We start from the raw sequence: 11,490 nt of genomic DNA, 5'->3' as shown, positions 1-11,490 counted from the left end.
TCAAAATTGTATACATGTACACAGTATTTAAAGATGTCTCAAGTAAATACAAAGGTTCATCCCATACAGTAAGCCAATATTGTTTGAGTAGCAAAAGTCACTAATCATTCCTTAACATAACAAATTACACTGAATTATTCCCAGAAACTCTATAAAACACACATTTAAACAGAAATATACGCAGATTAATAATGAACTACACACAGTACCTTGGTATATATCCAAAACTGATGATGCAGCTAGCATTCGCCTCGACATCGGCAGTTAGCATTAGCTTGGTCATATATAAAGCCTTGTCGACTGAGAAAACACAGATTATAACAATATACTCTTTTATAACATGGTTTAACAGTACAAAGATAAATTCGGGGGTAAAACTATTTACATAAAAATACTTGTACCTGAGAAGGGAGATGTTTTAACAATACACATATTTAAGTTGCGAATATAAAATGACATAGGAATATAACTCAAGCGCCTACTCCACTACATACAATGACTGAATTATACTAACTAAATTTACATCCCATCACACCTGGACGGAGCTAACACCAACTTGCTCAGACGCGTCCAAAACATCCACTGGTCTGAGCATGCTACCTTATATACAGAGATATTATGCCACTATCTTAGAAGGTCGCCAAGCGGTGGTTCTCGTTGGCTGGGCACTAATATCGTGCCCCTAGGGAAATCAATCAGCCATCCAGGCTGTGGAAACCCGGCGGTGCAGTCCGCTACAGAGGCCTCACCTTCCCAGATGTATTATAAAGGGATGCAGGGTTCAAGAAACAGGACATCCCCATTGCCATGGCGAACCGCGAAGTGTGGCGGTATGTAGTGTGGCGGTGTGTAGTTGAGTGCGCCCCACATCCGATCACAAAAATCAATCACCTACGGCTGACACTATTTATATTTTGTTCAAGAGTCTTACGGCCTGAGGGAAGAAGCTGTTACAGAACCTGGGGGTTCTGCTTTGGAGGCTGCAGAACCTCTTTCTAGAGTCCAGCAATGAAAACAGTTCTTTGTGGGGGTGGGAGGAGTCTCAGCAGATTTTCTGAGACCTGGTCAGGCAGAGGTGGTGTAAATTGATTTTTAGATGCATTGCAATTCAGACAATTTTTAAATTGATTAGTAAATGTCAATCGTCGATAATTAATTCATTCATTGTTAACAAAGTCATGCAGAATGTTCTAAAATGTGGTTGACTGCAGCAAGCCATCTCAATGAGAGATCCGGCCAGTTCCTTTATCACAGGTCACACATTTCCATTAATTTAATAAAAGTAATGGGAGTTTACTGTTTCTTATTCAGGGTCTCTGCAGGTTTCAACAAGCCAAATTTAAGCCTTTTTAAGACCATAATGAATAGAATTTAAGACCCATTTCACATCGATACAGGCACAAAGTACAAAAGCCTTGAAGAAAAATTGGAGTCCCGGAATTACCATGAATTGATTTACGTGTGCCCCGACTTAAACAAGTTGAAAAACTTATTCGGGTGTTACCATTTTGGGGTCAATTGTACGGAATATGTACTGAACTGTGCAATCTACTAACAAAAGTTTCAATCAATCAAAAAAACTTGCAAAGTATATGAATTTATTCACAGTTTTTTCACATCCGAATACAAAGCGCTTGACCCAACTAAAAACACCAAATGCCTCTCTGTTGTGAACCAACATTTGTTTGGAAGTCAGAATTAAAAAAAAATGCCAAACTATAAATTGTGAACGGGCAGCGAATTTAGTTCCGCTTTGTAGTTACGTTATGGCGTCCTCAAAAATGGAAACATTTCAAAGCGAGACTGAGGTTTATGCATGTTTTAAATAAAAGTAATATCAATAGATTTTTAAGACCTTTCAAAATCGTATTTAAGACCTTTTTTTTTTTTAGATTTTAGGAAAATTTTAGACATTTTAAAGCCTTAAATTCCAAAGACATGCACCCAGGGATAGGTTGATTGGCAACACTAAAATTGGCCCTAGTGTGTGAATGTGAGGGTGGCGACTTGTCCAGGGTGTAGCGATCGTAGCTGAGATAGGCGCCAGTGCCCCCCGCGACCCCAAAAGGGAATAAGAAGTAGAAAATGGATGGAAATTCAAAATATTGGATTTAAGACTTTTTAAGACCCCGCGAATACTCTGCTTATTACAAATGCACTGTTTTTAAAAGTTGCAAGTAATAAACGCTTATTTAGTGAAACAAAAATAAACGTGAAACTGTATTAATATACATATATTAAAGATGCATCAATAATACATTTTAATCAAATTGTAGGTTGTTTTTTTAAATTTCTATTTGTTTTAATTGGTTTTACACTTTAAAATCGTTTTTAATCATATTTATTTTTATATTTTTTTATATTGGTTTCATTTTTTTAATTCAGTCATTGGTGGAGCTAAGGATAATAAATGTAATATTGTTTTTAATATTGTTGTGCAGCACTTTGTTATGCAAATAAAGTGGATTGGATTGAATTGGAATCGGGAGGTGCCCAAAGATTCCCACTTCTATGCCATACACATTGTGGAGCCGCAAAGCTAATGATAATCACCTCCATTTGGGCATACACTGCATTTCTCAGAAAATTACTAGCATTAACATGTAGCATTATCACTGGAGGAAAAGGCTTGTTAAATACAAAGCATGTCAGGAGAAAGAATTGTTACGGCGGGGTTGTAGCTTACTGCGCGGTTTGTTCTCCCGGGATGCAAACGGACGACTCCGGGCAGGAACATGATTTAATCTTGAAAAAACTCAAAGATGTACAAAAACAGAAAACATACCCAACGGAACAACGTGCCAATCGCACTTGAAGCTAAACACTTAACATGGGCTAGGAGACAAGCAAAACTTACGAAACAAGAGCGTGACGCAAACAAAGAACCCAGGACGAGTTACCGGCAAAGGCAGGCTTAAAAAATGGCTCTGATGAGCAACAGGTGAGCGTCCCGAACACAAGAGGCAGGTGAAAATAATAAGTAGCTAAGGTAACAAACTCAGAGGTGCACAAGCAGGAACTTAACAAGTCTAAAACTAACAGAAAACACAAAAAAATGATCTGGACCATGGATCATGACAGGAATGCTAATAATAGCTAGTGGCTAAGGTAATATCTAAGCTAACTGATAAGCAAGTTTCAGACAACATCAAAAAATAAGTGCGGAGTAAACTTTAAGAGGTGTAGATAGGACAATGTTACAGCAGAAAGTAAGCTATTATTAACAATAAATTACAAATAGATTAAAAAGAGTTAAATAGTCAAATAGAGGATAATATAACAGCAATTGTTGGTGTGTCAGCACTGTTGGAAGTACCAGTATATGATCCATTTTAGACTGAATAGGTCAAAAATTTTGTTTTGTTGTTGTTTGTCAATTTTTTACAAACTCTGGCAACAAATAAAGCAGTAGAAGAATTTGAGTGGAGAGGCGGAGCCGACGGTCTGACAGACAGCCAGGGCACGCTGGAGCCCGTCCCAAAATGGCGGCGAGGAGGCGGGGATGGCGAGCGAGCGGCGAGGCGACTCCACAAACGAGATCAGGTGTGTGGATCGCCCACCTGGACACGATTAACGTATCTCCTATCGCTGTATAAAAGGGGAGAAGGAGGAGAGAACGGGGCTGGTGATGGTGCGGAACGAGAAAAAACACATACAACGACAGAGACGGAGACAAGAAAAGGCGGACTGAAGTATATGCTGCTGAAAAGCAGACGGCGGAGCGAGCAGCAAAAAAAGATGTGAGATGCAACGGAAGAGCGACCTGACCGCAGACAAGCTTGTGTGGGAAAATAAAGCAAGTCAAACGTGCTCGAAGTCATGTCCTTCCTTGGTGGTCCATGGAACCCACAAGACGACAGCTTGAGACCGTCACAATTTGCTTTTTCCTTTTCTCACAACTTTAGACCTATTCTCTCTTTTATTCTACTTTGAATGTGTTTTTTGGTAATATTATTTTTATAATGTGCGACTGTGTCGTGATCGGGTCGCATGGTGATGCGGGAGTTGTTCTACCAGGAAGCAAGAGGACGACTAGAAGACTTGCAGATAAGGACATAATTTAATCGTAATTGAACACAAAACAGGTACAAAACAGAAAACAAACAGAAGGAACGAGGTGCTGATCTCACCGGAAGCTAAGGCTACAACTTAGCACAGACTAGAGCATGGAACAAAACTCACTTGGCAAAAAGGTGTGACGCAAACAATGAAGCCAGAACGAGTGATCAACAAAAGGCAGACTTAAATAGTAGTCTCTTGATTAGACACAGGTGTGTCCCAAACAACACAGGCAGGTGAAAATCATAAGTAACCATGGTGACTAAACTCAGGAGGTGCACAAACCGTATGTGTTTGTTCTATTTTTGGCCAAAGTAAAACAAAGAAAACAATCTGAAGTTGTCTTTATTTTTTATTTTTAATGCCGTGATTTTAATAGTCCAGCCCGTGTGTGCATAGATTTTACTCTTTGCGGCCCCTGAGCTTAAATGAGTTTGACACCTCTCATTTCTACCATAGGCATACATCTCTAGTATCATTGAATTATTTCCTTTTTTTACCACCAGATGTTCCTGTATGCACACCATTTTAAAATCAATGCATCAAGTCTTTTTTTAGCCTGCTGTACACAAACAATCATGCACTCAAGCCAGCTGTTTGTCTTTCACTCAATGTCCTCTTTGATGATTACATTTCTTCCTGCAGGGGGTAAAAACAATGGCCTTTGACTCTCAATGGTGACTATAAGCTCAACTGGACCAACCCCAAGGACACACAAATGTCCCCACATGGGAATTTACTGTGTCACACATCTGTACTGTATAAACAACTATGAGTTAATAATAGCAGTGATCAATGCATGTGTGCAGTTTGCGGTATGTAACTTTGTGTACATTGCGCTCTGACCTTGCACTATGCCTACGCCGGGGATGGACCTCCAAAAAAAGGACCACCAGTGCCAAATATTGATTTCCACTAGCACATAACGCGGCACAATGCCGTGCAGAGAAACAGGACAGGGCCAGCAAATACAATACCGGTTGGTCATGTCACTGTTAAAAGTGGTTACAAGTATTTTTGGCTTTAAAAACATACAACCATCTTTGTATAATCTTTTACATTAATCCTGTGCTTTACGTTGGAATTTCAACCACTTTCAAAGCAGAATTTACCTTTTCTTGGAGACAGCCATCTTGGTTTGGTTTGACAGAGAAACTCCAGCCCCAGGACTGCCATTTTGTGTCTTTAAAAGAGAAAAAATAATATGAATATAGTCCACGACATTACATACAGTAAATTTACCTACCTAATTTCTGTCCAAAACAAACACTGTTAGATGAGTTGTACACTCTGTACACTGCTGCTGGAATTTTAAATTTCCTGAAGAAACTCTCCTGAAGGAATCAATAAAGTACTATCTATCCATCCATGTATGTATGTATGTATATGTATCTATCCATCCATCCATGTATGTATGTATGTATGTATGTATGTATCTATGAGATATTTTAACAAGCAAACTCCCGGAATCATTTTGTGTCTCAGTCACTCTCTTGTTGATCGAAATTAAAGTCAATAAAACGTATATAGGTATGTTTTTTTATTAATTAAATGAGTTTATTTCGGTCATATAATCAACCAGTGTGCGATCAATTTAACAGCACATACACACACACACAAAAAGAAAAAGAAGGACGGGAAAAAGGAATAGGCTGAAGTCTTGGCTTATATTTGCCTATCCTATACATTCACTGAAAATTACATTACCTGGAACATCAACATTCAGAAAATCAATGGGATGAAAGTAATCGTATTATATACTATATTTGATCATTTTCCCTTATTTCACCTTTCAAGGCTTTCTTAAACCTTAAGAACTACGTGTCTTCAACTCATCACTGAGCTTGTTCCACCACTTAACTCCTAAAACTGATCAATATCCCCTTTAAATTATAGTTTTCTCCTCTTAATTTAAATAACCTAAGAATACAAGTTGGAATGCTTTTGTTCTTTACTCGAAACACACTTTCCATTGTTTTTAAAAACACAATATCTGAAATTTTTACCACATTAGAACTTATGAATAAAGGATTGGTATGTTCATAATAGTAGCACACTGTATCATTCTTATTACCCTTTTTTGAAGTTTAAATATTATTAATTATCAACAAAATATGTTGGATATGGAAAAATAAAAGAATGATATAACATATGCAGACATTTTTTATTCAGCATTGTCTTACTTTGTAAAGATTAGCGATGGGTTTGGATCTTTTTACATTTTCCTGTAGGTGCACATATTTTTCAGTGGACCTTTTATATATCACCTTCAAAAATGTGTATCGTGTTCTTTTTTTATTTGTTTGCAGTACAACCATGTGTGTGACTAAGAGTTATTCCATTTTGGCATATTGTTTAACACATTAGGCCTATAATCAATCCAACACCTAAAATCAGAGTAGGACTTTGTTTTTTGTGTGTGTGTGTAAAATAATATGTGGTATTGTATGTGTTGTATGTGGGAGACTTTAGGAATGGTTGAAAGGACAGTGTTGTATGTGGAAGACAGGTGGTGTCGCAGACCACCTCAGTTCAGGAATGGATTTTCAACCTTGACAGTCCTCTTTCGTACGGATGGAGGACGGATGGTACGAAAGAGGAATGAGGGAAGCCATCTATGTCAGGGTTGAAAAACCATCCCTGAACAGAGGAGGTGGTCTGCGATACCACCTGGCTCCCCCATTGTTCCGTTTTCCCCACGGAATGGGCAACCAAGTGTGCACAGATTATTACTCAAGATTTCCAGTTTGTATATTCTTGTTTATTTATTTTCCAAGCAGGAGAACAGCAGCAATAGTTATTATTTGGTGGCTGGTTCTTAGTTGGTTAGTTAGTTTTGGTCAATCAGTTAGTTAGGTAATAAATCTGAAAGGAAGAATTCAGTGCATCATTTTCGTACCAAAATCAATGCCCTTAATAATAAATAATAATAATAATACTAATAAAGGGACGGCGTGGCGCGGTAGAAGAGTGGCCGTGTGCAACCCGAGGGTCCTTGGTTCAAATCCCACCTAGTACCAACCTCGTCACGTCCGTTGTGTCCTGAGCAAGACACTTCACCCTTCCTCCTGATGGGTGCTGGTTGGCGCCTTGCATGGAAGCTCCCTCCATCAGTGTGTGTGAATGGGTAAATGTGGAAGTAATGTCAAAGCGCTTTGAGTACCTTGAAGGTAGAAAAGCGCTATACAAGTACAACCCATATAGATATTTATTAAATAAATAAAATAAATGTCAACCATTTATAAATTCATGTTGATCATATACAATACAATTCAAATAAAAGGTATATCATTCAAGAGCCCGTTTCATCTATCAAACATATTTACCATTTACAAGCCTCTGTAAAGTGCATTTTAGTAAATGACTACAACTCCCAAAATGCACCACGGCAAACCAGGAAGTAGCGATACCAACGCTAAGACAGGTGCCGCGACAAACAAACATTTATCTAAGCGCCCGGATCAATAAGAGCGCTATAGTGGAGTTTAAAGCAGCGGACACAACATAATACAGATGAGCATGGTGACAGCGTACAACATAAAACAAGGCAAACGGGAACTTACCAAGTGGCTGCACACCGGGTTGAGCGTGAGTACAGACTGAATGAACTGCAACGCCATTTAACAGTCCTAACGCCGATCAGCTGGGCTAAGGGTACACGCCTCTCTTAAAAGAGACACTTCGGTTTTAGACTGCTGATACTCAACTCAGTTTTACTTAAACTTAGCATCCCATCTAAAACACATAAACAAACCCACAAACACAACACCCATACAACATTGTCCTTTCAACAATTCCTAAAATATTCTGCAATATAACCTTTAACCCTGTGGTTCTCAAATGGGGGTACTTGAAGGTATGCCAAGGGGTACGTGAGATTTTTTTTTTAAATATTTTAACAATAGCAACAATTTATAAATATATTTATTGAGTAATACTTTGAAAAAATATGAATGTACGTTCATAAACTGTGAAAATAAATGCAACAATGTAATATTCAGTGTTGACAGCTAGATTTTTTGTGGACATGTTCCATAAATATTGATGTTAAAGATTTCTTTTTTTGTGAAGAAATGTTTAGAATTAAGTTCATGAATCCAGATGGATCTCTATTACAATCCCCAAAGAGGGCACTTCAAGTTGATAATTACTTCTATGTGTAGAAATCTTTATTTATAATTGAATCACTTGTTTATTTTTCAACACGTTTTTAGTTATTCTTAAAGCTTTTTTCCAAATAGTTCAAGAAAGACCACTACAAATGAGCAATATTTTGCGCTGTTATACAATTTAATACATCAGAAACTGATGACAGTGCTGTATTTTACTTCTTTATCTCTTTTTTTCACCAAAAATGCTTTGCTCTGAGTAGGGGGTACTTGAATTAAAAAAAATGTTCACAGGGGGTACATCACTGAAAAAAGGTTGAGAACCATGCACTAGAACACGAGCCTGCTCGTTAGCTCATTGTGACTCTACCAAATATGATTTATTGTTTCCTCTTTTTCTGTGATGAGGTGGTGACTTGTCCAGGGTGAACCCCGTCTTCCGCCCGAATGCAGCTGAGATAAGCTCCAGCGACCCCCCCGTGACTCCAAAAAAGGGACAAGCGGTAGGAAATGGATGGATGTTTCCTCATTTTCATTAGCAAACACGCATTCCTCTCATTTATAATTCATCTCGTGATAGCCATCCTTCTAAGGTCCCCACCAATGTTTACAGAGGCGCTCCCCTGGTTTTTAGGAAGGCAGGCGCAGGCCGTAATGGAAAGTGACACTATCTAGCCAGCACTCTTCTTTCCTGGAGGGCACGTCAAAGCACTAGCCAGCGCAGCACCCGTCACTCGGACAGAGGTCCCAAAATGTCACTTTATTTCCACATGTGGTGACGAGGTGTCATCGTCAGGATGGACTTGTGTTCCCTTGTACAGTGACACTCACGACTCTGAGACAGCTGGAGGCGCGGTTATGTTAACGCTAAACACAACGTGGTGGATGTCACGTTAGCACAACTACCAGTAGATGTGTCGACAACACCCTTTAATGAGCTTTTCAGCCATCAACACCAGTAGAAGCTTTCAAGTCGAACACGAGCCATAGTGTTTTTTTACATAGAAAAAACGGGAGTCTAGCTTCAAAACACCCTAATCATGCCATTTTAATATTATATGCAATTTATAAAAAATACATAGTAAATGTGAATATCTGCGATGAGGTGGCGACTTGTCCAGGGTGTACCACGCCTTCTGCCCGATTGTAGCTAAGATAGGCGCCAGCGCCCCCCGCGACCCCAAAAGGGAATAAGCGGTAGAAAATGGATGGATGGACATAGTAAATGTGAATATTTGCGATGAGGTGGCGACTTGTCCAGGGTGTACCCGCCTTCTGCCTGATTGTAGCTAAGATAGGCGCCAGCACCCCCCGCGACCCCAAAAGGGAATAAGCGGTAGAAAATGGATGGCTGGATGGAAATGTGAATATAAAATGAATATAGCCGTGAAAGCCGTCAAATTAAGAATGTCTAAGACAACCTACTTCCCCATATCAAGAATAAGGAAATGGTTTGTTCCACCTGCACAGTGACAAACCTAACTTGGAACACTTCACTCAACACAGACTTCCTAAAGCAGACCTGGGCAATTTGACTCATGGGGCCAAATCCCCGGCTTCCTCCCACCTCCAAAGACATGCACCTGGGGATAAGTTGATTGGCAACACTAAATTGGGCCTAGTGTGTGAATGTGAGTGTGAATGTTGTCTGTCTATCTGTGTTGGCCCTGCGATGAGGGGGCGACTTGTCCAGAGTGTACGCCGCCTTCCGCCCGATTGTAGCTGAGATAGGCGCCAGCGCCCCCCGCGACCCCAAAACGGAATAAGCGGTAGAAAATGGATGGGAACACATTTACATTATTGCAATCAGTTGATAAAACATTGTCTTTTACAATTGTAAAAGCTTTTTTTTTTTTTAATCTGCTACTCTGCTAGCATTTCATCAGACTGGGGTAGATCCTGCTGAAATCCTATGTATTGAATGAATACAGATGTGTTTTGAATCGAAAAAATATCGTTTTTGAATCAAAAATCGCATTGAATCGAAAAAAATCGATATATAATCGAATCGCGACCCTAAGAATCGATATCGAATCGTGGGACACCCAAAGATTCGCAGCCCTTATTATATATATATATACACACACACGTGTGTATATAAGTTGATATATATATATATATATATATATATATATATATATATATACACACACACACACACACACACACACACACACACACACACACACACACACACACACACACACACACACACACACACACACACGTGTGGTCAAGCTTAGTCTTGGTTTAGGGAGGAGGACATCCCTGCCATGCAGAGTCCCGACGGTGCCTTGATGGAAGGAGAGATGAAGAGAGCGAGGCCAAAGGCTCACAGATGGTGCAGGGGCGAGTTCCTGTAAAGGTGAGCCAGTTGCAATACCCTTATCGTATTTTGCATTTAAATTATATTATAATATATAAATATATAGATATACATACATACATACATATACATACACATTCATATAAAGTTTATTCAGTCACTTTTCTGAATACAGGTTAAATTAAAGTTCTCCCAATTGGAGCTTCCATTGAAACAAAACTAATTATTGCATTTTTTCCAAGACTTGATCAGGTCCCCTAAACTGCTTGGAACACAGAGTAGAGGAATCTCTGATCAGCACAAAGTTTAAATAAATCACAGCATTCCATGAATTAAAACATATTACACCTTTAGCAGGCTAATCTATAAACTACCATTCAGTGGCGCAATACACTTACCGCCCGATGGGAGCAGACCTTTCCCAGCAGAGAGCCAGCCACACAATGACTCATACACTGAGGTGCTATTAAAGCAAACAGTGATTGCCAACCTGACACAGCTGTCTTAGGGCAGGTGGCCAGACATCAACCTGATTAAGAATGTAAGAATGGAGTTAGGGATGTTATTGCCTTCAATGACCACACCCAGAGGTCGGTGTAGTTTGACCTCCTGGTGCACTGTGATGGCTGGCCTACTGCCTGGTCTCACCTGTTCGGGGGTAATGTGATGCTCCACAATATACAGTATATATATATATATATATATATATACATATATTATAATATATATATTTAGGGCTATATAAGTAAATATTGATTGATTGATTGATAGACTGTACAGCAGATTTTTTCAAAGCTAAGATATATATATATATATATATATATCTATATATATCTATATATATATATATATACAGTATATATATATATGTATATATATATGTATATATAGATATATATAGATATATATAGATATATATATATATATATATATATATCTTAGCTTTGAAAAAATCTGCTGTACAGTCTATCAATCAATCAATCAATGTTTACTTAT

The 11,490-nt window shown here is 38.8% G+C and overlaps 1 long non-coding RNA gene across 2 annotated transcripts; it reads right to left on the bottom strand.

The window, feature by feature from the left end:
• Positions 1-1,581: 1,581 nt before the first annotated feature.
• Positions 1,582-11,016, bottom strand: LOC133550584 (uncharacterized). Of its 2 annotated transcripts, XR_009806323.1 has the most exons (4): positions 10,893-11,016; positions 10,396-10,525; positions 5,172-5,242; positions 1,582-3,588 (listed from the first exon to the last, which is right to left on the bottom strand). It is a non-coding gene; the product is annotated as an uncharacterized LOC133550584 (long non-coding RNA). The 2 variants fall into 2 exon arrangements; XR_009806324.1 differs by lacking the exon at positions 10,396-10,525 and having other exon boundaries at positions 10,893-10,917.
• Positions 11,017-11,490: the final 474 nt, after the last annotated feature.

Source organism: Nerophis ophidion, linkage group LG04, assembly GCF_033978795.1.
Source record: "Nerophis ophidion isolate RoL-2023_Sa linkage group LG04, RoL_Noph_v1.0, whole genome shotgun sequence".
Taxonomy (NCBI): domain Eukaryota; kingdom Metazoa; phylum Chordata; class Actinopteri; order Syngnathiformes; family Syngnathidae; genus Nerophis; species Nerophis ophidion.
The sequence above is the reverse complement of the archived record's forward strand: the minus strand, read 5'-3'. Positions and strand labels throughout refer to the sequence as shown.